Source organism: Fundulus heteroclitus, chromosome 10 (genome assembly GCF_011125445.2).
Source record: "Fundulus heteroclitus isolate FHET01 chromosome 10, MU-UCD_Fhet_4.1, whole genome shotgun sequence".
Taxonomy (NCBI): domain Eukaryota; kingdom Metazoa; phylum Chordata; class Actinopteri; order Cyprinodontiformes; family Fundulidae; genus Fundulus; species Fundulus heteroclitus.
In genome coordinates, this window is record NC_046370.1 from 11,469,117 (window position 1) to 11,494,739 (window position 25,623).

General features: G+C 40.0%; 2 protein-coding genes across 7 annotated transcripts in view; one reads left to right on the forward strand and one right to left on the reverse strand.

The window, feature by feature from the left end:
- dock1 (dedicator of cytokinesis 1) overlaps window positions 1–25,623 on the reverse strand; it is a 303,583-nt gene that overhangs the window by 120,461 nt on the left and 157,499 nt on the right. The window lies entirely within an intron of this gene.
- insyn2a (inhibitory synaptic factor 2A) overlaps window positions 7,489–25,623 on the forward strand; it is a 45,477-nt gene continuing 27,342 nt past the window's right edge. The window contains exon 1 of one of the 2 annotated variants that reach the window (XM_012862803.3): window positions 7,489–8,382. The gene's annotated coding sequence lies outside the window, so the exon portion shown is untranslated. The other variant, XM_021316528.2, reaches the window with a different exon arrangement.

Below are 25,623 nucleotides of genomic sequence, written 5' to 3' on the forward strand. Positions count from 1 at the left end.
CAAGGATGCCGAAGCTACAAGTGGATAAGTGAAAATGTTCAGTTGTTGGGTGTATTGTCTCACATAATTCATTACACCGCCCCCCACCATACAAAAAAAAAGGCCAAACGCTGTGGAGGGGAATGCTCTGCGACCTGGAGGGGGGTTGGAGTGTTAAGTGCCTGCTTTGCATTTAAAGAGACGGCACTAGAACCAGTTGCTCTCAGACGAATCTCAGAACAGGGGCAAAGGACGGGCAACAATGAGGAATACAGACCAAAGCTTTGTAGCTCCACTATATAGACCACAACTGAATGATCTAAATGTGAAAAGGAAGGCATTAAAAACCATGACAAGTCCTCTTTAAAGTATACAAAACAAATCTAAGAATAACTAGTGCTAGAAAAGTAGTGGCCTCCAATAAGTTTGCCACTCGATTAAAAGGAAGGAGGACCCTCCCTGCCTTCCTGATGGCCTCGTGTTGGAGCCAAGTAGGGTTGCTGAATCATGCACAAGTGGCCAAGTGCAGTGTATTGTACGTGTCAGCTCTGCCTCTATTTTACAAGCCAGTGTGAGAAGTGCTCAAGTGTTGCTGTATTTCAGTCCCTTTCTATTCTTTGACTATGCAATTTGTATGCATGTGGTATACTACTTATACTTAGAAAGAAAAACGAAATCCATCTTTACTTATTTTTATTTGGCCCCCAGAAAGGAAACAACAATATTGAATAAAATGACATTTTCTTAAAACAAAAACACAGGTAGGTGGTTTAAAATAGAAATACCCTTCTTTTAATCAGTTATAAATTATATTTTTGTGCATTGTGTAGAGTTGAGGTAAATATCTTTTAGTACCAAAAGTACTGGGTCTTAAATTTGAGTAATTTTTGGGAGATTTTATGTCACAGGAGAAAACACAAAGTAGTGGATTACTGGGAACTGAAGGGAAGATGACGCATGGCTTTCTTTACAAATGAAAATATGAAGAGTCAAGCATGTGTCGATATTGTGCGTCATTGAATGCCGGTCTATATCAGCGGAGAACTTTCAAGGCCTTCAGAATGTTCTGAAGTGGTCCAAGAAACAAAACTGCTAACAATAAATAATGATGAAAAAATATAATTAGCAATGCACAACAGCAACCCTATTAACATTGGTATTGGCCAATGTAATTTTTAATACATCGGTATCACTCCAATAAGTAACACCGGGCCGACGTTATTAATCAGTGTTAAGTTTCATCTTGTTGCCGTTTGTGTATTTGCTTGGGCATATGCCGGTAATGCAGTGCAGGATTGTGGGTTGTTACTGAAGCAGATAAATAACATCAGCAGTGTGGTAGCTTTATTATTAAAATCAGATATCAATAACAACCCTTTTTTTTTTTTAATCGGAGCACTGCTGCAAAATAATAAATTTATGGCACCACTCATCTACATAAATAAACAATCAGAGGAAGTATTTTCTGTAATGTAAAATGCACTTGATTCTGAGTTTTCTGTCCACCGTCTGAGTCTTACAGTGATTTTGTGTCAGTGTTATAAAGATCTTGCAGAGTGAAATTCAGTTCATCGTCTGAGAATGAAAAGACCACAGCTGGAAACCTTTAAAGACATGGCTGTCCACCTGAACTGACTGGCTTTGCAATGTGTGGATTAATCAGAGATGAGGCTAAGAGAGACTTGAGACTGGAGTAAAGGTTCAACTTCCAGCTACCCTAAAATAACCTCCTGAGCTATGGAACGATTAGGTCAAAGTCTATTTATGTGCTAAAACGTCTCGGTCAAAGTCCAAACCTAAATCCGTTTGAAAATCTGTCGCAAGGCTTGAACATTTCTATTCACAGAGGCTTTCCCTCCGGTTCGATCAAATTTCGTTCTCTAGGTTTGCTAAGCTAATAGAGACATACCCTAAAAGACTTATTTGGTAAAATAAAACATTTTCTTATCTTATTTCTCTCCCACTTCATAATCATGCATTAAATTGTGTTAGTTTATCACATAAATTCACAGTTTAATATGCAGAAGTTTGTTTTGACAAAATGTGAAAAAGATCAAGAGGTAGAAATACTTTTGCAAGGTGACATGCTTGGTAAATATCCACCAAAAAAAACTTTGATTTTCTTTTTTTAAAACTACCAAATTTTCCTCTTTTTACATGGATCTGATGAAAATACCACCATTGGAAAGGGACACATCCATCTGACGTACCGGGTCGACACATTTTTCAGCTTCTAGTCAGTGGCAGAGACTTGCTGGGGCAAAGCTGCTGCACAGTAGACACATCACATCAGCCTCTAAGTTCACAGACTCAGACACACACACACACACCAAAAAAAAATAAAAAATTTCTCCGTTACGACTGCTGCAAGACGAAGCCAGAATAAACTGACAGCTCTCGTCTCCTTCATGGAATCCAACTAAACAGAGAAATGACAATCAACCTTCTCATGCATGCTGTGTGGCTGAAAACACTCAAAACAGCTGAAGTGACTGGTAATGAATCTGCTTCAAGTTAAAATGCGCGCTTTTGCAATAAAATAATTGCTTATTCAAGAATTGACTTATCAGTGGCAACTATTATAAATAATTGTGTCGATGAATAGAAAAAGTTTTGTGCGAAAGCCGAATTAGCTGTTAGAATAAAGGAATTGACGAGAGGATCTGAGTTTTAACACAAGGGGCATCAACTGCCTTAATCACTGTGAGATGATTTATTTGTCATCAATGCAAGGTGTAAATAGTCTTAATTTAGAAGGAAACAACAGGAACTGCTCAACAACAAAGAAAAACACCTCCTTTCTCCGGTTAGAGCAGAATCATTGCACAGGAGATTTACAAAGGACAGCGAATTATAGCCATTAAAAAGTGACACTAAGTTTGGTCCAAATCAAGTCCAATCCCAGAGCGCTGACATATTTCACCGTCACGTTACAACTGAAATTATTTGGCTTTCTCCTGTGCTAAAATTGCAGCCTCTTGCTGCTTGGCAGCTCAATAACAAACCTGGGAGCCAGACATGCTATTGTCACTCTAAAATAAGCAGCCCGTCTGATACAACTGCGTCGTTCTGCTAGTGCTCTGCAAAGCACCTAGTAAACATCAATTTAGTAACATCTCTCTTTTCCATCTTGAAAGCTCTTTTGAGTGTTGCACTTGGTTAAAAATTGGTCAAGGACAGCCATGAAGACCTGAAAAGGATAAAAGGCACGAGAACGCAGTGCTTCCCCCTCAGCCAACTGTTGCCATGATGATGTGAAAACCCCTCTTTTACTAATTTAGCCAACACGAGTTTCCATATTACAGTTTGGAAGCTATGATTAGGATGTCTGACAGCACCCTAACCACCCCTTTTTGTAGATTTGCACTAAAATGTCTCCAGTGACGCAAAGTGGAACCGGAGTCAAGATCCTTGTTTTACGGTGGTCTACAAAAATTATTCACCCTTTTGGATATTCACCTATTTTGGACATTCAAACCTGTAATTAAAATGCTTTTTTAAGTGAAAAAAATAAAAATAAATGTTATACACACACACACACACATTATATATATATATATATATATATATATATATATACATACATACACATATATATGCGTGTGTGTGTGTTTACTGTATATAAAAAGAATAAAAACAAATAAAAAACAGAATCGACATGTTCATACTGCAATCTAAAGGCTCCCACATACTTGTCAGTACTTGAGGCAAACATCTGCCAGACACGCACACACGAAGCAAATTTTTTTACGAAACGCGTACGCAGCGTCACGCTATAAACTCCTCGGTGAACTGGTTTATATGTGACGCCGCGCTGATATGCCAAGCTGCCATGAGAACGTGCAGCGCCACAGCCATTCTCTGCACCGTACTGACAGGTACACTATTCAGAATCAGAAATACCAGAAGGGAAATTACTTTCCAAATACTTGCCAAATATCATGAAAAGGGTATATTTATTAAAGAGTATCATACAATGAGAATGTAAAGTTTCTATAGCTAGTCATTAAATAAGCTTGTTTATATCCGATTTATATGTACCTAGGTAAATGTAATACTCTTAAATTTATGCAAAATGTGTTTGGCTGTAAGTTGAAATTTCCAGGCAACAATCAGTTTATGAAAATAATAAATCAATTTAAACGCAGGACCGGGGAGTCTGGATGTGCGGTCCCAGCCTAGTTGATCCAATAAGGATGTGAATACAAGTCTGGTACAATAATTTGATTGGACTGGTCCCATCTCTCTTTTTTCTTGTAGTTCTGCAGCATATTGACCAAAATAATGTTTTTTTGTTTGTTTACTGGGTATTTACCTACAGGATCTGTGCCCGTTAAATGCTTATCCTTATCTTCTACTCTTGCAGATTTTTTAGAACCAACTTTAGATTATCTTTTTTTTCTACTCTTTCTTTTTTTTCTCATCACAAAAAAATTGCATGGAACTGTGCGTGTGTTTGCCACTGTCACACTCAAATTTCCCCATTTAGGGACCGTAAAGGAAGTCTTATTCTTATCCAATCTGATGTCTTCTTCTTATCAGAGATCTGTTTGCTAAAGTAACACGTACCAGATATTATTAGTCCCAGAGACACCTTCATGCTTATTCTGGGGGATATATCAAGGCGTTTCCAGGCTGGAAGGATTATACAGTTCCTTCAGCAAGTTATGGGTCTTCCCCAGGATCTCCAGAAGCAAATGTGTACAGGACGCATTCTGATCGTATGGCCAAACCAGATTCCTTTTCTTGCTGGGAACAAGCACCTCCATTCAAGCTCCTAATCACCTCCCGCTCCACAGCACCATGCCTTTGACATATTATAACGCCACAGTGACTGACCCGAGGCAACGAGGGAGTCCAGCTACCCTACAGAGGAAGCGGATTTCCACCGCTTGTATTCGGAATCTCATTCATAACTTTAGGTGAGGGACTGAATGGGAGACAGAGCAGTAAACAAGGTTGTTTTTATCCCCATTGAAAACCATTTGAACCAAGCATCAACTAAAATACAAGCAATTGCTTTTTCAATTAAAATCTGTCATATAACAACTCACATAAAAATGTTAGGTTTTCTGTTCGACCAGCACTAAATATCCAAGATTGGGAATCAGTGATCTTGAAAACTGTTTCCTTCCACAGTCTCCTTTTCATCAACTTCAGTTCTTATAATGTCTTTAACAATCAATTAAAATTGTAATTACAAAGTAAAGCAATCAAAGAAACTCATTACAATAGACTAAATAAAGATGATTAAATACTTGATTAAAATTATGATAAAGAGTAAGCAAACAGAAAACAATTCCAAAAAAGAGAGAAGAAACCTTTTTTTTTTAAAGAGTGAAAAGAGAAGGTGTCAATAATTTGACCTGGCAAAAATGACCAAGAGTTGTGGCTCATTGCCGTCCAGAAAACATTTTCATTAAAGACTATCTCAACATTCAGAGATAGTTCCTCTGTATTATTTCTGTCTGTGTAACTAATAATACACACCATGACTTCACAGGTTCTGAGAGGTGAAAGATCTTCCAAATATCTGCTGAAGGAAAGCTGTGAAGCCGTCCGCTGTGCTGTTAAATATAATGCTATGAAGTTGTTCACACATACAGACGCAAACACACTCCGCAGCAGCTGCTGTCTGTAGAGCTGCAGCTCATTACCATGAGACCTAAGGCTTCCAGCAGAGCTGGGGTTTTCCCCGACACAGAAGGACAGCTCTGACTCCAAAAGGAGTCAGTTGGTTTTGCCCACATCCACTCTTACATAATCAGGATTTCATGGAAGGCGGATGATTTAACCTTCTTCCTCCTTTTGTTCATGCACATTTTTTTTCATTTCAAAAAGCAAACCTTTCATTTGCAAAGGTTTGAAATCTTTCTTACCTACTGTCTAAAACATAAAAAAGTTCTCAACAACTTTATGACAGACATTTCAACTGTGATCTGGCTTTGAATATGAGTGCAGGCATATCCAATGAACTGGCTCAGTGGGGGAATGTTGGTACGGGAACAACCTTGGGCTCTGTGGCGGGATTATGGGAGGGAAGGAGGGGACCGGACCAGAGGTGGTCTCTCAGCTGATGCTGTGGTGTTTAGGTCACATCGTACGAGTTCCTGGCTGGAGCTTATGGTTCACGGGGACGTTCCCAGCTGGCTGTGGGCTGCGAGGACATAATTAGGTTACTTTCTCCCTGACCTTCCTGGGGCTGTCCCATTGGACAGCATGGCATGGTGGGCTTTGCTACTTACCTGGATCCGTGTCTGGCATATGGCTATTATGTGAGGATGCCTGGTGTCCGCCTGCCTGCCTGCTGTTAAATATTGCTAACTCTAGGTGGTAAACTGGCAGTTTTGTTAATTTTGCATTATTATTTTCGTAAGTGATCAACTGCAGCAGCAACAGTGTTCGAAATTTTGTGCTATGGGTTCCTAATGTTTTCTGCTGTAACTGTCAGCTTCAGTCTGGCTCCACCATAACCAATGTTAACTGTTAACCACATTCACATCCAATGACTTAAAAGATAATGATGACGTAATGGAGAGGGAAACACTGGTTTGGATCGTTGCTTCACTATTCAGCAGCCAACTGAGTCGCCGGTTGACTAATATTTCCCTGCGTTGATTTGTACCACATTAGCACGGAGCAGAAAACCCAGTCTGGTCGTGGGGGAGCTCAGACAGATGGAACCTCATTATTGGGCTGTCTGCGTCCGTGAAGCTAATATTTAATCAGCGTTAGCTTTTGTCATTCGGGAGAGGTTTTCTTCTTCACTGTTGCAGATACAGGAGTTTTACCGACCCTTTTAAGTTGCTCCAAAACATCAGTGACGTAGCGTTGGCTTGTAGTGCTAGCTTGTAGCGATAGCGTAGCATGTGGTATCGTTCAGCGTCTCGTTTTTTTTTTTTTTTCTTGTCCTTCTGCTATATAGGGAGAGTTCTTCTGAACAAGGCTTTTGTGTTGTTCATGTCAATAAAGAGGGCTGCATACATTCTTCTGGCATTAGGCGACATGTTAGCAGAGCTTAAACGTTTCAGCAGCAGATCGTTGGTGAGTAGAGAGGCTGCAAGGAGGCTGAATGTCAGTTACTGCAGTGCTGCGGTCGGAAGAAGTGCAACAATTTGACCAAATATAAATGGGTCGGTTTATCTATATTTGGGCGCTAATGAGTATCTGTTAATAATTTATTATTTTGATATCGATTATATCAAGATAGAGATTATTGTGACATACCTAGGAGGGGCAAATTCGTTTGTCTATTCCATCTATGGCAAACCACATAGATTAGTTTTGGAAAGAAAAACAGATTTTCCTATGCACAGACAGGCGTTAACTATTGCCTCGCCCATGACAGATGGATAAATATCTGAGAGGAGATCAGGCAAACAAGCTCCAGAGAGTGAGGGACAAGCAGATGGAATCGTCTTCCCACACAAATGGCGCAGAGTTCCAAGGACAAGGAAAAACTGAGCCAACAGAAGGTGAGCGATCTTGTAATGAAACTCTCAGGACTGATCACATCTGACAAGCACAGCTCTATGGAGATGTCAGGCAACACGGTGGAATTAAAGACACAGGTGTGCGCACACAACGGCACGTCAGGAACACATCTGCTGCCGTCTTTGTTGGGGGAGATGCCGGGACAGACAGTACAACGTCGCAAATCGATTTCTGTAAAAGTACAATAAAATAAAACCATGAAGAATTTAAGTAAACGTCAACAATGAAAACTTTATGAAGCTGCCAGATGTAGCCAAACCTTGGAGCTCTCCATTGCAACCTTGCCTCCTCCCTTCAACTCTGCTTCCCATACGCCCTCCCCCTTTCACTTAATCTCTCCCCTCTCTCTCTCTCTCTCTCTCTCTCTCTCTCTCCCTGTGTCTCACCCACCTTCATGCACATTCGGAAACACACACACAAACAGAAAACGAGGAGAAAGCCAGAGAGCGGAACTGCGGCGGCACGATGGGGATATTCTGCCTGCGTGGGCTCCGTCACTGAGGGTGTCCGGAGTTCAGCTACAGCGTGCGCACCTCTATGGGTGTGAGTGTGTGTGTGAGTGTGTGTGTGTGTGTGTGTGAGTGAGTGTGTGTGAGCGTGGATACATTCAGGCTTGAGTGAGTGAAAGCAATCGACACCGCGAGGGGGGGAAAGGAGAGAGGGGGGGAGAGGAGTGTTGACTCAGTCCGGACGCCACAGGATCAGAGGACGCGGATGTGCGACAACTACTCCCAACAGCTGCCGCCGCTGCCGCTGCTGCTCTGCATGGCTTCGTGTCCTCTCAACTTCTGCCATGGAAAAGCCTCCTCTCCCAGCTCGCCTCTAATCCGCTGAGGGGAACGGGCATGCATGGGCACAAGCGGGGATCTAGGCTATCGCATCTTTTACGTCAGCATCTCACAGTCTGAGGTGAGTTGCTCCCCCTTTGCTCTCGTCCACTCCGTCTGCAAATGCGAGAAAGGAAAGTCTGCTCAAACAACCTCTGGATGGTGGGGAAATCCAGGAAATGTAGACGCTCAGATGGATTAAGTCTCGGGTAGGTAGCGATGGATAGCTTTACAGAAGATTTCCTCTTACTGATGAAAATAAAATATGTGTAGCAGAAGAGACGATGTAAATCTCGGACTTTTAAGCTGGGGTACATTTTAAAGAGCAGCTGAGGAGGATTTATTTACTTGAGAGAAATTAAGTTAAGAAAATCTTTAAGGTCAGATTTTTTTTTTTTTTTTTTTTTGCATTCAAGTAGATTTTGATCCATATTCAACTTGACTGAATCAGCTAAACAGATAAAAAGGGGCTTGCATGATGCTGCATTTCCTCAATGTTGCAGCTGCCCGAAACAAAATTATATAAAAAAAATAGCAAAACTAAAAGAGAAATCCTTTTCCTCACAAACGAAGGCCATAGTTTTGAGCAGCACAACGAAAAGGTAATGAGTGCTGTTCCTAAAAGCTAATCTAGGCATGTTCTAATAGATCAGAAATAGGTGGGGTTTGCAGATGTGTGGTGAGGAATGATGAAGAGGAAAGCCTTCACGTGTCCATTGTCCTTCATTTGCCACACAACAAAACCAGCACTAGTCACAGTCACCCTCTAAACTGTCCTCTTATCCATGGCTCTGTCTGTCTTTCAACCATGGCTCAAATCATTGCTCTGATACCATCTCCCCCTGTGATCTAGTTCACTTTCAACAAACCCCGAGAAAAAAAAAAGATGGACGGAAAGAGATACACGCCAATACTTAGTGTCTGAGAAACTAAGCAGGAAAAGATATTGACATTTCTATCTGTTAGAAGTTGTAATGTCCCTGCTGTTACAAGTTCCCTCAGGACCCTATTGGTTATGTTTCAAAAACCACACCCAGGGCTGATTATTGCCAGATCTGTAGTAAAAGAAAGAAAGGATAAAATGGACCCCATTTGACAACCTAGAGCAAGTTAGAAAGAATCTCAAAAGCATCAAATCATGACCCAATCTAAAGAAATTCAACAATAGATGTGAAACAAATTCACTGACTTGGGTTACAATGCCATTTCTGGAGCGCGGTGACTCCAGCAAAAATCAGTGAGAGCCTGTTATCCGTAAATGAAGGAAACGGCGAACAGTGGAGAACCTTCCCCGGAGTGATCAGCTGAAAGAGTGCATTAACAACTCATGGAGATGGCCACAAGAAACCCAGAACAAAATCTAAAGCACTGCAATATTCATGATTAAATAGTAAAAATGAGACTGGCAAAAAAAATAAAAAAATCAGACTCGAAATATTTTTGGAAGGTGTATCTCCCATTGCATGGGGTGCAGTCATGGGTTCCACAGAAAACAACAACGTTACACAGACAGTAAAGCATGGCACCGGCAGTGTGATGGCCTGGGGCTCAAGCACAGTTAGGTTTTGCTGCAAGCTAATTATCATATCAGCATGTTCAGGTTTTGAAGTGGTCTTTTCAAAGTCTTGACTTTGGTTAAAATTGCTTCTTTGTGACAGTGCCTTGTGAAAGTATTCACCCCCTTGGCATTTATCATGTTTTGTTGCCTCACACCTTGGAATTAAAGAGGATTGTCTGGGAGTTTCCACCATTTCCTTTAGAGAGCATGTCTACAACTTTGAAGATGTACTGATTTGTTTATTGGGATGCAAAACAGAAACAGGATGAAATAAAACATTTCAGCATGCATAATTGTTCACCCCCACCCTAAAGTCTGTACTTTGTAGTGAAGCCTTTAGCAGCATAACAGCTGCGAGTGGCTTTGACTAAGTCTCTAGGAGCCCGCCACATTTTTCTACTGAGATGTTTGCCTCAAGGAAAAACTTCTCCAGCTTTCATTTTGGATGCTTTTCATTGTGTACAGTCTTCTACATGTCTTGTCAAAGATTCTCACTTGGATTGAAGCCTGGACCACACTAGGCCATTCTAACATATTTAAAGGTTTCCCCTTAAACCACCCAAGTGTTGCATAAGCAGTGTGCTTTGGGTCACAGCCCTTCTGGAAGGTGAACTTCTGTCCAAGACTAAAATCATAGGAAGACTGATACGTTTTGCTCAAGAATATTCTTGTATTTAGCACCATCCATCTTTCTCTTAAGTTGAATCAGTTTCCCCAGTCCTTGCTACTGAAAAGCATACCCAGAGCATGATGCTGCCACCACCATGTTTCACTGTGGGAACGGAGTTCTTGAGGATGATTGGATGTGTTGGGTTTGTGCCAGACATAGAGTTGTCCTTTGTGGCTGAAAAGTACACGGAGCACCTTCCTAGATGCACCTGGAGAGTCGCTCACATGGCCTTTTGGAAAACTCAACACATGCCTCCTTATTTTTTCAACACCAAGTAATGGCTTTTTTCTGGCCGTTCTTCTATAAAGCCAAACTATATGGAGTGCACTGCTTATTGTGGTCCTGTGGACAGATCCTCCAGTCTCTGCTGTGGAGTTCTGCAACTCCCTCAGGGTTACTTTTGGTCTCTGTTCTGCCTCTCTGATTAATGCCCTCCTTGCCCTTGTGAGTGTTGGTGGGCGGCCCTCTCTTTGTCAGTTTGTTGTGGTACTATGGATTTGATGTTGCCCAAGGGTTACTAACACCAAGTAGCCCCCAAGGACCCCATTTGGTGCCCATGAGCCTGTTCTAAAAGCAGCACAATCCACTAGTGAGCTGCATCTAAAACTTAATGTTATTCTGTTACTCTTCCTGTTTATTCAAACTTGCATTTATATTTAAAAATGACAATATATATATATATATATATATATATATATATATATATATATATATATATATAACCATAAAAATGTGTTTATTATATAAAGTGAAGGTGAACTCTGACTCTTCTAGTTCAAAAGGTCAGTACTGGTAGCCCTTCATATGACAACAGCAATGAAGTAGCTCTCAGTTTCATAAAGGTTTGTGACCCCTGGTCTAGGGGCTCATGAAAGATTTGGATATTTTTTTTTATAATCTCACCCTAGCTTGTACTTCTCAACAACTTTATCCCTGACTTGTTTGGAGAGCTCCTTGGTTTTCATGGTGTGATACAGCTTGCTTGGTGTAGACTGACAGATCATGTGAAACTTAGATTACACACAAGTGAACAGCATTTTACTAGTTATGTGATTTTTGAAGGTAACTGGTTGCCCCAGTTACCTGGGCTTCAGGGGATAGATATACTTGCACTGTTGCCAGTTTTCTCTGTTTGATATAGTTCTTTTTCCTTTCTTAGGCTGTGCTAATCAATTACACAAATTAAAATTTAAAACTTTAAACAAATTGGAATGGAACAAAATAGTTAAAAAGCTAACTGAGGTGAAAACTTTTGTAAGGCACTTTATGCAAAAGACTCTTTGGCAGTCAACTCAAACACTTGATAGCAACTGTTGCCATCAAGGGTTAACCAACCAGTTGCTATGTTAGTGGCCAATTACTTTTTTAACCAAAGCTGGTATGAATAGATTTTTGGTTATTAATAGATAAACATTGTAAAGATTTCACCTGTATTTACTCAGATTATCTTAGTGGGATATAAAAATTTAGCTGACGATTTGAAACGTTAAAGCTTTGGGGGGGAAAAAAAGAAAAACAAAAGAAGTCTGCAAGGGGCAAATACTTTTTCACGGGTCTGTAAAAGGTGCTTTTAAAATTCGCCTGCAAAGACTGCGTCTAAATGAAGGTTGAAAGTGCAGCTTCACCTCCCGTGGCCTCCTCCTCGCCGGGACGGATACTCATTCATCCAGAAAACAAATTACTGCCCTATGAAAGAATGACTGCTTCTGGAACAAGCCAGATGTTGCCTTTCATGTGCTAATAGGATTATTAATTAAGAGTCTGAGTTTTTTTTTTTTTTTTTTCTCAGGGAGCACCACGCAGCTCAGGTGAAACGTGCATATGGGTGGCTGAGGAGGGAGCATATGTACGCGTGTGCGGTTTCTGATGTTGTACGTCTTCATGCCTGATGTCACCTATATGTTTAGCATCAGTGTGAGCTGGTCTATGTGTGAGTGTGTTGAGCATGCATTTCACTCTGCTTTGTCGTATGGGCCCAGCCAGCTGGGGCTACAAATGGCCCAGAGGTAAATGAGAGAGATTTTCTTTAAATGAGCCAACATTGATGCAAGTTTCAATGAGTTTAAATTAGAGGGCGACTGATACATCGGCATGCCGATACAGCCTTTTTTTTCTCCTGTATCGGTATCAGCCGATACTGTGTTTTTTTTACTGTATTGGTGTTGGCCGATATGTGCCCGCATTCCCCGATCCATCAACGCATTCAGTAGCCATACCTTAGGATCGCATGAAGCGGATACGTTGCCACTACCTCTTTGGCAAAGAGCACCTGGCAATGTTGTAAGACTAGGTGTCAACAACAAGATGATGTTTTCAACTTTTAATATTGTTTTTTTTTTTTACCTGCCTAATTTAGCTGCGGCTGCTCTTTCAAAGTCTGTCTCTGTCTCACTGTGAGCAGGAGGGAACAGTGGTGTGTGGCTGTTTCTGTGACTAAAAAACTATGCCTGATTTCCATTTGGCAATGGCGAATCATGTATCCACATAAAAATGATTACCAATCACTACGCATACAGCATCTAACTTTACATAAAATAATGTCCAAACACTTGTCAGTGTTTTTTTCTCCTCGATCTCCCCAGTTAACTTAAGAAGCCAGTGCGTATCGGGTATCGATTAGACTGATGTCATAATAATCGGTATCAGCGTCGGCCTTAAAAAACCTGTATCGGTCGATTTCTACTTTAAATTAACACCTTTAGAACCGGTCATTGAAATGGAAGATCTGCAAAAATGACCAAATAAAAACAAAAACAAAACAACACAACACATGTAACTTATTGGCCCTCTGAACTATATCTGCAAAGTAACCTTCATAATGCTTACTTCTACCAATCAAGTTTTATTAACATGGTCTCTCTTTGGATAAACAGCTTGACTCTCCTGCTTTGTTTAAATGTAAATATATTTAAATGTAAATATATTTAGATAATAAATGCCCAACATAATCTTTAAATGTTCATCAGGCATGGCCTGGATGCCTGTACTAACGTAGAACAAGTTTTAAAAAAAATAAAATAAGTTATGGCTTAAAGAATGCATCATATCATTCCTATGTGTCCAAGTCCTTCAAAGAGATGTCAAAGAAAGAGCTAGAATAACCTGAGTTTCTCCAGCTGTGTGGCATAACTTGAACAGTATAAAAAGGTATACTATTCTGCACAAGCACTTGAAAACCACCGCTCAATTCAGTCGGTGTCTGTATTTTTTGCTTTAGTCTACATATTGATTTCAACGTAAAACATTCAGTGTTATAGATAACATTATGATAATTGTAATAATAATGTATGATAGTAAAAATTATTTTCGCTTTTTTGCTTCAAATTGCATAAATATAACACCAGGTCTCTCTTGTAAATGAGAACGTGTGTCTCAAGGAGACTATATGTAAAGATAATGATTATATAATAATAGAGAAGGTCAAGCTCAACATACCATGATAATCTAATTCTGGCCCATACATAGAGCTGGTGTGTTGCTTTGCTTTGAGAAGATCTTGACATTCATTTTTTTGAGCCACATAGTTTTTAATTTTAATTAGTTGGTTAAAAAGGTCAAAGAATTGTTTCACCACAAATGTCACGGCATCTTAGGCCAACCGTATTTTGGGGCAGGCCCTGCAATGTGGGGGGGCATACTTGCTGGGCAAAATGGGAAGAATGAGATTTTTGCCACAGTAAGATGGATTTCATTCAAAGGGAAGCAAGAAAGAACACATCTGGTTCACTGCTACAAACCAGAAAGGCTGCAACAATTACAAGGAAAGAAAGATGACAATAGAGGGAGGGGGAATCAGGGAACTGACAACAATAAACAACAGATGAATAAGCCTAAGAACAAAACTATGTGTATTGCACGGTCTGTGATAAAAGAAGCGAGTGCAAGTCAAATGTCCTTAGCCGCTTGATGTTTTCTAGAGGAAGGTGGAGGGTTTAATAAACAGCTCTGAGGCTATTTTTTGACACAAATTATTGATTTGTGCAGGTGAAGAACAGAGTGCAGGGTCAATATCTTTGGAGCTGACAGGATAATTGTCAAGCAAAAGTGTGTGTTTTGATCTTTAAGGCCAACTAGACAAAGCTCGATAAAATTAAGAGTATGGTTACACCTACCTTTTTGAAGGGGTTTAAATGCAAGTAATCTGAAACCATTATTACTCTTTAAAGGATCTATACTTATTGTTCAACAGCTCTGTGCTACATTTTAGTAATCAACACAGTTTAAATTAGTATTCCTCTTATAAATGGATAATAATTAATAGTAGACTTTATAAAACAATCCAAAATGCAGTTATAGCACAAACGTTAAAGGTTGACAGAAGAGAAGAGTAACCAGGTTTTTTTTTGCCAAATAGTGATTCTGCATCACTGTATAAATAGAGCCTCAATGCTGGTCTATAACTGCTTATGGCTATAAAATATATTCAATATTTACAGGTGCTTAATAATGCTGCTGCTAATTGTTTATAAATGCTTTGTAAGAACAATATTTGTAAACTGATATTAATATTGTAGATATCAACATAAATTCTACTCCACTCTATCCCCCTTTATTGGATTCAAACATTTTATGTGAAAAAAATGGATTTGGAAATGTGTTTTTGCTGCCTAAATTTGCTATTCTGAAACTGGATCATCTATTTGTATTCAGTTTTTTGTTTTTTTTGGCCTTTAACATACCAGAATCCGGTTTAATGACTTATTTTTCACTCTTTTACGACATGTTACCCAGTACTCGAGTGGCCTTTTTAACAAATACTTTCTTTTATTCTTCCTGAGGTAACTTCTTTTAGACAACTACCTTTTACTTGAGTAGTGCTTCTCTCTCGTGAGTACAGTTCCTGGCTACTCTCTCCGCCTCTGATCTGAACCCCCACCTTATACACTACTCTTACAAATCTAATCTATTTTCATTGAGAACTAACCTGTCTAATAAATTATCGTATTTCAGTTTATTTCTATTGGTGGATACATTTTTGATCGACTGGGGGAGATCAATCATATCAGTGTGTAAATCGGTCTTAAAAGAAAACGTATTGTAAATTATTTTAAAAAAAATTTCGAGGTGGAAGACGGATAGGCAGATTGGGGCCTTCTCTGCAGTCAGGTGGTCTGTCGTTGTGAAAACAGAGCTGATTGATTTACTGCTCTATTAACCCTCGCCTATGGTCAGGGGGTATGGATCACAGCTGAGCTTCTGCTCCTCCAAATCGAAAGGATTTATATAGCAGAGCTGGTTTGGGTATCTCATTAGGATGCTCCTGTGCCTCCATCTGAAGGTTGACCTGGCTAATCCCACTGGGAAGGAGACTCTTGGCAGACCCAGAACTTGCTGGAGGGGGGAAAAAAAATTTCCTTGGTAGACCACAGAATAATGGCGAGAGTCTTTGGGGAGAGGGATCTCTGGGGTTCCCTCATGGATCTGTTACACCTGACATCCCAAATTGTAAAGTGGAAGATGATTTATAGATAACCAAATTTCCTTACAGTTCACTATGAGATCCCGTTAAATTATTTTAACTCATCCGCTGTCAAATCGGGTCAGAAATATCCCAATGCCCTAGCAGACTATTTTTTTATTTTTTTTTAATCTGGGACAACTCTGGGAGGAGAAGCTCAAAACTGCAGAAATACTAAGTGCTTTGGGATGTGAGAACACCATCTTCCTGAAAATAAACATAACATTACCTCTGACTTGCAAAAAAAGCTACATAAAACAACCAAACATTTGGTACAGCCACAAAAAGCACAACACAGTCTGCATCCGAATGTGAAAGCTTGGCTCCTTTTTTTTAATGATTTTTGATTTGATTTTCATTTCTTCTTCTGTGGACCATCTGTGCCAACAGCCAAACTGTTTATTTAGCTTTATTTGCAAAGAAACATACCAGCATGATTACCTTTTTGAGCATATTTCTTTACTTGCACAATACAGAAAATCATACGTTTCAGTTAAGCTGACCCAAAATACATCATCTTGACATGTTGGGATGAAATTTGGAAATTTTATGTCCATCTAGCACCGTTGCTGTGCGTAGATCTCCAACCTCATTTTCCAAATCAGCCTCTTTCCATTATACTCACATCCATCTCTGCACCAACCGAGCATAGTGACAACTTCTTTCCTACTGCACCTGTTTGCTCTAGTCGTTGCATCCCCCCCCCCACACGCTTCGTTTTCTGAGGCTTTTCTTGTCTATGTGTCTTTCTTTATTTTGCAAGAGATGACTGTGTGAAAGCAGCAGGGGAGTCCTTTAGTTACCTATCAGCTTTGAAGGCTGGGTGAAACTTAAAGGTAAACTAAAGAGAGAGACAGGCAAAAAAAAAAAAGGGAGGAGGCAACAGAGGAAGATGCAAACATGAAAGCATTAAAAAAGATATGTAGGATAGATTGTTATGTTGAAAGATGAAGAGCTGCAAAAAGGCAGAGCCATCAGATGCATTCTGATTAGAGCAGGCGCGCACTGCAGAATACATCCTTTCCCCCGCTCCGCTCTCCATCTATAGCAGAAGCTATGCTCGCTGATGTATGGACAGGCTCGCTGAGAATTAATCAAACTCTCAAGAACCCACCTGGGCACCGGCCCGACACATACGCTGACTAGCAACCAGGAGTAGGGACGTAGCAAGAAAAACAAGCACTATTCAGCAGGGAGCAGGTGAGTAAAAAAATAATAATAAGGCTACAGTGTCCGCAGGCTACAGTCCAAGGATAAGAAGAGCCCATAAACACAGACTACCATGTTCTCTTTTTATGACTGTAATTGTAGTGCCTCACACAGCAGGGGAGGAGAAAATCTTCCGAAGATGCACACAACACCCATCTCAAGATTAGGCTCATCGAGAGGCTCTTGAACGGTGCAAACGCTTTACAATGCAGTATAGGAAGAACGAGCTCTACATTGCCTGATTAAGTGGTGCAAACAAGCCACATAAATACATTTTAAATGTCAAATTCACACATGCTTGTCAACTAACGAGTGACAAATGCAGAAATTGAACAAAAATTGATATTCCCGTTATTCCGGATCTTACACGTAACATCTAAAAACTGTGTTTTCATTAGGTTTGTGTAAAACGAAAAGCTTGTGTCCCACAGTCTCCCATGTATGTTGGCGTAAGCTGAAAATGTGTTTTAGGCGAGTCTAAAGACGAATACAGTAAATTTGTTTGAAAGGTTAAGCCTTGTCATTTCTAAAATGTTTCTAAGTTATGCTGCTGTAGATTCTCAGTCATCCAGGACATGACTATGATAAGTTCCTAAGTAGAAGGCAACTGGACTTCTTCTCTTGTTTTTTTAAGACATTTCTCCTGCCATCCAAAAGGCTTCTTCAGTTCTGAACATAATCAAAAGTAACAGGCTTATTGTTTTTTTAAACACTCAACTTTGTCCACTGAAGCAGAAAAAAAGAAAAACAATATTGTCATTCCATATGTGGCTGGAGGAGAAACTGAGGACATTTTTCAAGCATTATAATCCACTGAATTTTAAACCCAACATCACATTCGGATAGAAACTGGTTCATCCCAGAGATAAAACGCCTAAACACAAGCTCCGCCGTGTCATATAGTAGGCAGTACAATGCAATGAGGAATGTTCAGACCTCCACCCTGGAGAAACTGAATGGCAGCTACACAAACAGAAAGCAGCCTCTGATTTCATCTTTCCAACACCTATTCAAGTATTTAGCATGGCAAGGTGAGTCAGCCTTCATTAGTGCAGACAGAGCCTCTGCATCAAGTAACGCTATGATGGGGTCATTGCTCAAACATTTGTGTAGCATTTACGCACATTTTGTAGCAATGGTATCTTTGTCCGATATGTACAGTATGTACGTTGTGAAGCTCATGCTACAGCAACTTCCCACTTGAGCCGAAAAAGAAATCCGTGGCAGCCTAGCTTAGATGGGTCTTAAACTTTTTTTTTTAGCTACAGTATCAAATACTTCGAAAAGGCAGGGGTCCAGTGTCTCAAAACGCCATTGAAAAGCAAGGAGGATATGCAATTTTTATTGAAGGGTGTATAAGTGATAGCTGTGCCTTTAATCATCTAAAATAAGCAAATTGCATGTTGTTGACAAACTCTGCATGTTTTTCCAGCCAACACACCTTTACCTCCATAATCATACCGTTAGAGGAGATGGAGGATTGCAGTTTTCTATTCATATAACCAGAGAACGTCGCTTTAAGACCAGGCTCTGCAGTGAGCTTTAAATATCCAGACACGTCTTTCTGTAAATGATGATGATGATTTTGCACACACAAAATCATCTCTGCATTTTTATATAATCTTTAGAAGCCAAGTAGTCTACAGTAACCTATGACTTAGTTTAAAAAGAGAAAAACAAGATTATGCTTTAGCTCAAGTCATATCCCCCCCTGTTGATTAAAATGACTGTTATTCCAAACAGATTACAGTTCTTTTTGTTTTTTTTTGCATCTATTACTGGAAATCCAAAAATGGTGTTCAAGTTGTTTGCACAACATTATCCAACTGGAGCGTTTCTTTTGCAACAATTGGTCCCAAATAATTTGTTTAATCCACCATGACATAGAAAGCTGTTCTTTTTTTTTTGTTTGTTTCTTTCCAATAAAAAAAAGAATAACATGTTTAAGATCTTTTTTACTAAGTGCTGATCACTAAAATCAGACAACTTCAATCCAAAGCTATGTGGTTTGAACATTCCCAGTTATTACTCTAAGACTACAAAAAAAAAACAAAAAAAAAAAAAACGTTGAAAGTGCACTTACACCGAGCAGTAAATCAAAATGCCTGTTCAGACCTTGCTGAAAGGACAATCCTCTAAAATCCTGAAAGTACAATTGTTTGGGCCTTTGCTGACAAAAGTTTTACTCCATTCGGTGCCCGTCCAAAGCACTGCATCAATTTCATCCCTCAAAACGGTCTGACAGCCCTACAGCTGTACATATTCCAGTCACATCTATACCAGCATAAGGGTAACCATGTTGCGTAACAGGGATAAACAAAAAAAGGAGTGAAAATCCAAACAATAAATCAACAGTATTACTGTAAAAGACCCCAGCAACAGATTTATGTTTTAACTGCATAATTACTGCACTCTTAAGAGACAAATCAAAGATGTTTCAAAACACGACTAAGCCCCATGTAATTAGGAGCAGAAGCTGACAAAAGAGAATAAAGGAGGGAAACAAAACAAGAAAAGATAACGATGGATTACTGAGGAGTTGGGAACCTCCATGACTGTGATGATACTGTCAGTCATTTCTTCATGGAGCGTCTGCGCTGTTACAATATAAAGCTGGGAGGGGCGCTTATACTGCAGCGCAAAAACAGATGAACGCTCATTTTATTCTTTACCCGCATAACTTCACATAATTATGGACTTTAAAACCATCACACTCATTAAGTATGAGATTAACATACCTCTAATTTAAAGATCAGGGGTATTTACATAGCAAATTTGACAATGAGCTTCTCTCATAATGCAGTGAATCTGACTGGATGCAGCCACCATCTTGGTTCAAGGGACGCTCCTCTCTAAAGCATAGCAGCCTGTTGAGGCGAAGGGGCTATCTACAAATGCAATCACCTGCAGCCTTCAACTGATTTTCAAGCAGGTCTATTTACACTAAAATCTTTTCAATACAGATAGGCTATAGGATATAAGGAGTTTCACTTATATCCTTTCAAGCAAATGCTAAATTATTCTAGATTCTACCGTGCATTATGTTATAAGCCATGCCTTAGCAGGGATCCTAGGTAATAAATACTTGTTTTACGAAAAGAGACTCAACTCAAAAAAAAATAATAATAATTTGATAAAAGATGTATCATTCTGGTCATTAATCTATGAAAAAAAATATAACGTTCATAACCCTGTGTAACATTAGTACGCATGAATATTAGTATATATTTATTGAGACGGGTAAATAGAACAGCTGTCATTAAGTGTGCTTTGATTTATTTTAAAATCATGAGCCAACTCTTCTTGAAGAAATTTCCAGAAAGTTAGATTAGTGTCACAAGCAGGTTTTTCCATCTACCTTCTTCTTTTCCTCTTCCCTCTCACATTAACATAGAGTGATCAGGAGGAACTCGAGCAATAAAAAAGATGTCACAGTAACAACTTGCCACCTCATGAATGTTGTTTAGAGTTTATTTTCTTCTAGTATAACACCTGGAAGCTGCTCAAAAGCCTGGCATGTTTACTTTGGCTACGTTCACACTGCAGGTCATGAAGTTTAATTCTGATGTTTTTGCTGAAATTGTTTTGTGGGTGGTCGTGCATTCTACCAATTAAATGTGACCGCCATCAGACTTCTGTCAGAATGATTCAAGACGCCACAGCAACTTGCATGTGCAGATAACAGAAGAAGAAAGTAGACGTCGCACAGCAGCGCCCTATTAAAGGAAGTAATAATGGAGGTAAATGTTACTTAGAAGTGTTCAATAAAGCTTCACTTAAAAAAAATAAAAAATTAATAGTGGATTCCAGCTGTTTTATTGTGAAATTGTTGAGCAACAGGAGCTGATAATATTAAAGAGTACATCATAAGACAAAAAGTTAAGGGAAAACAAAAACAGCTATTAAGCCAGGACAGTGACGTGAAAGAAGGATGAAATGTGACACGACAGTTCAGACTATGGACGCTTTAAAAACTCTCAGATATCCAATTTAGATCCACATATGGAAGTGGCACAAATTGGACCTTTTGGGGCTGGAAAAAAAAAAATTCGGATATTGGTCCGATACGGGCAAAAAGATCGTATTTGGGTCGGATTGGCCTGCTGTGTGAACGAAGCCTTAGTTGCGTCTTAATTGACATCCCAGCAGATCACAGAGAGGAGCTGTGTTGCCCTGACAAAGTGCCGTAAAAAACCGTAAAGAGTACACTTTGGGGCACCAGGTGACATCTACATGTTTATATCTCTGAGTGAGCAGGTTAATGACGGTTAGCAATACAACTAGAGGAAAAATAGGAAGAAAAAAAAATATTTCTATGAATTCAGTGCTTTTAAAGACTTTAGCCATACTCCAACAGAGGTTGCACACTGCTATCTCTGCGAGCGCTGCAGTGGGATGGAATTAATCGGCAGAGCTAAAAAGCGGTTCACAAAGGCAGTTATCTCTATGGTTTTTACATATTGACAGACATATTGGATTTTGAGGTTGTATTGGTTTTAAAAATGCAACTCCCGAGCAAAAAAGAGAGACATTAGTAATTATGACACACTTAAAAGACTTTAAGAGGACTTAAAACCAGCAAAAAACAACTTCATGGTCCAGGCATTTAAGCTAAAGTTCTAGACTTATAATAGTATTCCCAGTTTCTGTTTTAAAGTTTTACAATCTTTTAGGACTTGACTTTATAAAGACAAGCGAATCCCAAGCCATTTTCATTTGAAGGTGACTTTAGTATTTAGCAGTGGCTCATCACTCAGCTGGAACCAACAAGCCCAGATTATATTAAAAAAGGGTCCCAGCGCTTTTAAGTAAAAGTATGCAATCAGATCATATGAGCAAATAGCTTAGGGTTGTTCCACTTGCGCTAAACTGCCAATGCAATATTTTCACAGTGTTTTCTTTGTAGTGTTTAGTTGGTATTAAAGGAAATAGAAATGAGGATAATGGAAAAAGCTTGCCAGAAACACACTGGTAAAAGCTTAAACAAGAAGGCTGCTGTTGCGATGCGGCCTCTAATTGACATGTATAGCCATGGTTCCTGCGTTTAATAAATTCGGTTTTGTGATGCATGTTATATTAATGGATTTTCCCTTTGGTGGAGCCGAAGTGATAAAACAAAATTAGTCAGCCTAGAAGTTACGGTAGACGCTCTTTCCCCCCTCAGGTTGAATGAGGACACTGAAATTTGCACATTTAAAAAAGATTCCCCACAGGCAAATCAGGAGAGTGACGTTCACAGCACTGCTGACTCATGTGGAGTCAAAAACACGCACGTAATAAGAGGTCAATTTTTAATTCCAGGCGTGATGTCTTAAATGAGCAAGAGCGCTAGGGGGGAAAAGGGGCAATTTTTGCTTTTTTACAAAGACATTTTTGAAGAAGTCATAACCTAGATTGAACTCGCAGTATTCGAAAGATTTAAATTATGGACAAATGAGCCGTAAAAATCTTTGCATCAAAAGAGCTCAGATTGCTCTTCTGGGAAATGGCCAAGCAGTTGCCTATAGCGCCTGAGTGACAGGGATGTGAGCTGTGCCTCTAGAACCAGGTCATATCTGAGCATGTTGATGTGTTTAGCCATGTGCATGCGAGTCCATGGAGTCTGTTTTTCTTTTCTTTTTTTTTTAAGGGGATCTGGGTAGAAAACAGTAGGTCAGTCCACTTGACAAACGTGCCCTTAGATGTAAAAAAGGACCAGACGTGCCATAAAAAAGGGTCAGCTGTCTGGGCTCATGTGCTGAATTGTGTTGTTTATGGAAAAGGCCATGGGGTGGTGTTCCAGCCAGAGTTGAGATACGAGCGCTGCAGCGGTCGTCCGGGTCTGGATACCGATGGCTAATAAATCTGATATGTGGAGCCTGGGACACTTCATTTAGCCTACGGTGCTGATGTGTCAGAAAGGATTACGTTCAAGTGCAAATATGATACAACGGCATCCGACCGCATGCAGGAAAAGATCTGCCATTTCTGTGCTGAAAAGCTACATGTAAATCTGCTAAATGGAAATAATTAGAATAAAGAATCTCTCCAAGTATTAATCTGAATGTCCAATGTGGGGTTTCATTTTTAACCAGCGCACAACAGCATTAGCCAGAGAGCGCATATGGAGAGTGCACGTCAGATGCATTTATCTCCCATTGAAAATGTCACCATCTGTACAAACATGCAGAGGACACTGGCAGTGAGAGATCAGGAGAGTCTTGCAGATGAACGGATACAAGCCTGACATATTCAAAGAGACAGAAGAACAGGGAAAAATCGGCCTTTCTTCACCCGAAAGGCTTTGTATGCTGGACAGTCGGGGTAATAATTGGAAAATGAATGGGTTTGAGACGTCCGGGCTGAATTCTCCTACTTTACATTCTGGAAACTCGCTACTTTCTCAGCTCAATCAACCTAATGGCAAAGAGGTCAGGAGTCACTCAGTAATTTTATTCATACTTTACAATGGGCCACTTGCTAATTCTTCTTTTTTTTTTTTTTTTTTACAGATCAAGGGTTTCCCAGAAGATACAAAAAGTGACTTGATTTTTGTGCATACTTCTTTTAAAACTAATTCCTTGGTACAAAAAAAAAAAAAAAAAATCAATATTTACAACTCGTGCATCTTAAATGCAGAATATAAACAAAATTGGACAACAAAGATTCATGAAAACCCAAAACTCAGTTTCTCAAAGAAAAACATTTTTTTGAGTAAGACCAATGATACAGAAATGTAATGTTATGACTGCTGACCTGATAGCTGACCAGCAGACAGTCACTGACACACTCCGCAGGAAGGGTAAGCCACAAAGGTCACTGCTAAAGAAGCTGAATGGATCCAAGCATACTAATGGAAAAGTTAGTGGAAGGAAATACAGAGGTAGAAAAGGGCACTCCTGAACCACAGAAACCACCAGATTCAGAATCATTGTACCTGAGCTTGATGGTCCTAAGTCAATTGTGCATTGTCCCACAGTCTGAATTCCCACAACCCAAGCTGTCCAAGATCCAGTGTGAAGTCTCCACTGTTAGTGATGATCTGTGGAGCGATGCAATTTGCTGGTGCTTGTCTGTTGTGTGTAATAAAGGCCAAGCTAAGCACAGTTGTCTACCAGGTAACTTTAGAGCAATCTATGATTCACCCCATTGACAAGCTTTGTGGAGATGCTGATTTCATTTTCCAGCAGGATTTGGTACCTGCCCAACCTGCCAAAGGTACCAACTACTGGTTTATAGTGTGCTTGGGCTGCCAAGCAAAGCAGCCTGACTTAAACCCCATCAGAATCTATCCACTACTAAAAAGAGGAAGATGAAAGACACTAAAGGCAGCAATGCAGATAAACTGTAGGCGGCAATTAAAGCAACCTCGGCTTCCTTAAAACTTCAGCGGAGCAGTAGGCTGATCGCGTCCACGCCGTGTTATACTGAAGCAGTAATTAAGTGTATTCTGCGTGAGTAGGTCCTGCATGTGCCATCTTCCCAGAATGAGAACAGCATCATTTCACAGCAGAATCTCTGAGGTTCTCCAATATGTTTGGTGCTTTGCAACATCCTGCAGGCATCTTGCAAAATGCATCCTCACTGAACTCCGTGGTCATTTCAGTAATCATCTGCCTGTCGAGAATCAAACAAACATCTGCTTGCGCAGCAGTAGTCTGCCATCTCCAGCCTGTGTACAAGGTGCATTATATGCCACTCTGGCTTCCCAGCGACACCACTGAGGGATGTTCGACTGGTTTCACAAAGGAGGACTGCCAATCTTTCATGGAGACAGGACAAACGGCAAATGATGTCATCTGGTAACAGCAAATCTGAAAGTTTTTTCTTTATCCACGCGTATACTGCAGACTAAAACTGGCATGATCTCTCACTAAGAGTGCAGGGAAGAGACTCCTGGGCTTAGAGGAGAAAGAACGGTGAAGCATCTTCTGCTGAAAAAGGAAAGGAAAATTCTTGCCTACACCATATTTAGAGATGCCTTTGCTCAACTGTTTGCAGACAAGAATATTAAGTTGGATATTTTTAAATGAAATATTCAAATACGGCCGACTCTCTGCCCTCTAAAGCAAGCCAAAAATGGAAAATATCACAAACAATGACAACAAGGGAGACAGAGGGTGTGTTCCTTGAGAACAAGTGTGGGGGGGGGGGGAAGAAACAAGGTTCAAATGGAACACCCTCTACTGCTGTTAAGAGAGCAATCATAGGACATACGCGGACAAATATAATTGCCCTATCTTTATCAGAATGTAAAACCTTGTGGTGTGTTTGCTTTCTGTAAATCAGCAGGCAGAGAGAGATTTCTATTTTTTGTCAGAGCCTCTGAAGCACGCTGCAGAGTCACGATGCCAGCGCCGTACCTGGGGTTCGATATTTCACCACCTCTGCTAGCTTTTTCTCACGGCACCGTGGTACAACCCGTTTAAACTTTGCTGCTGTTGTCTTC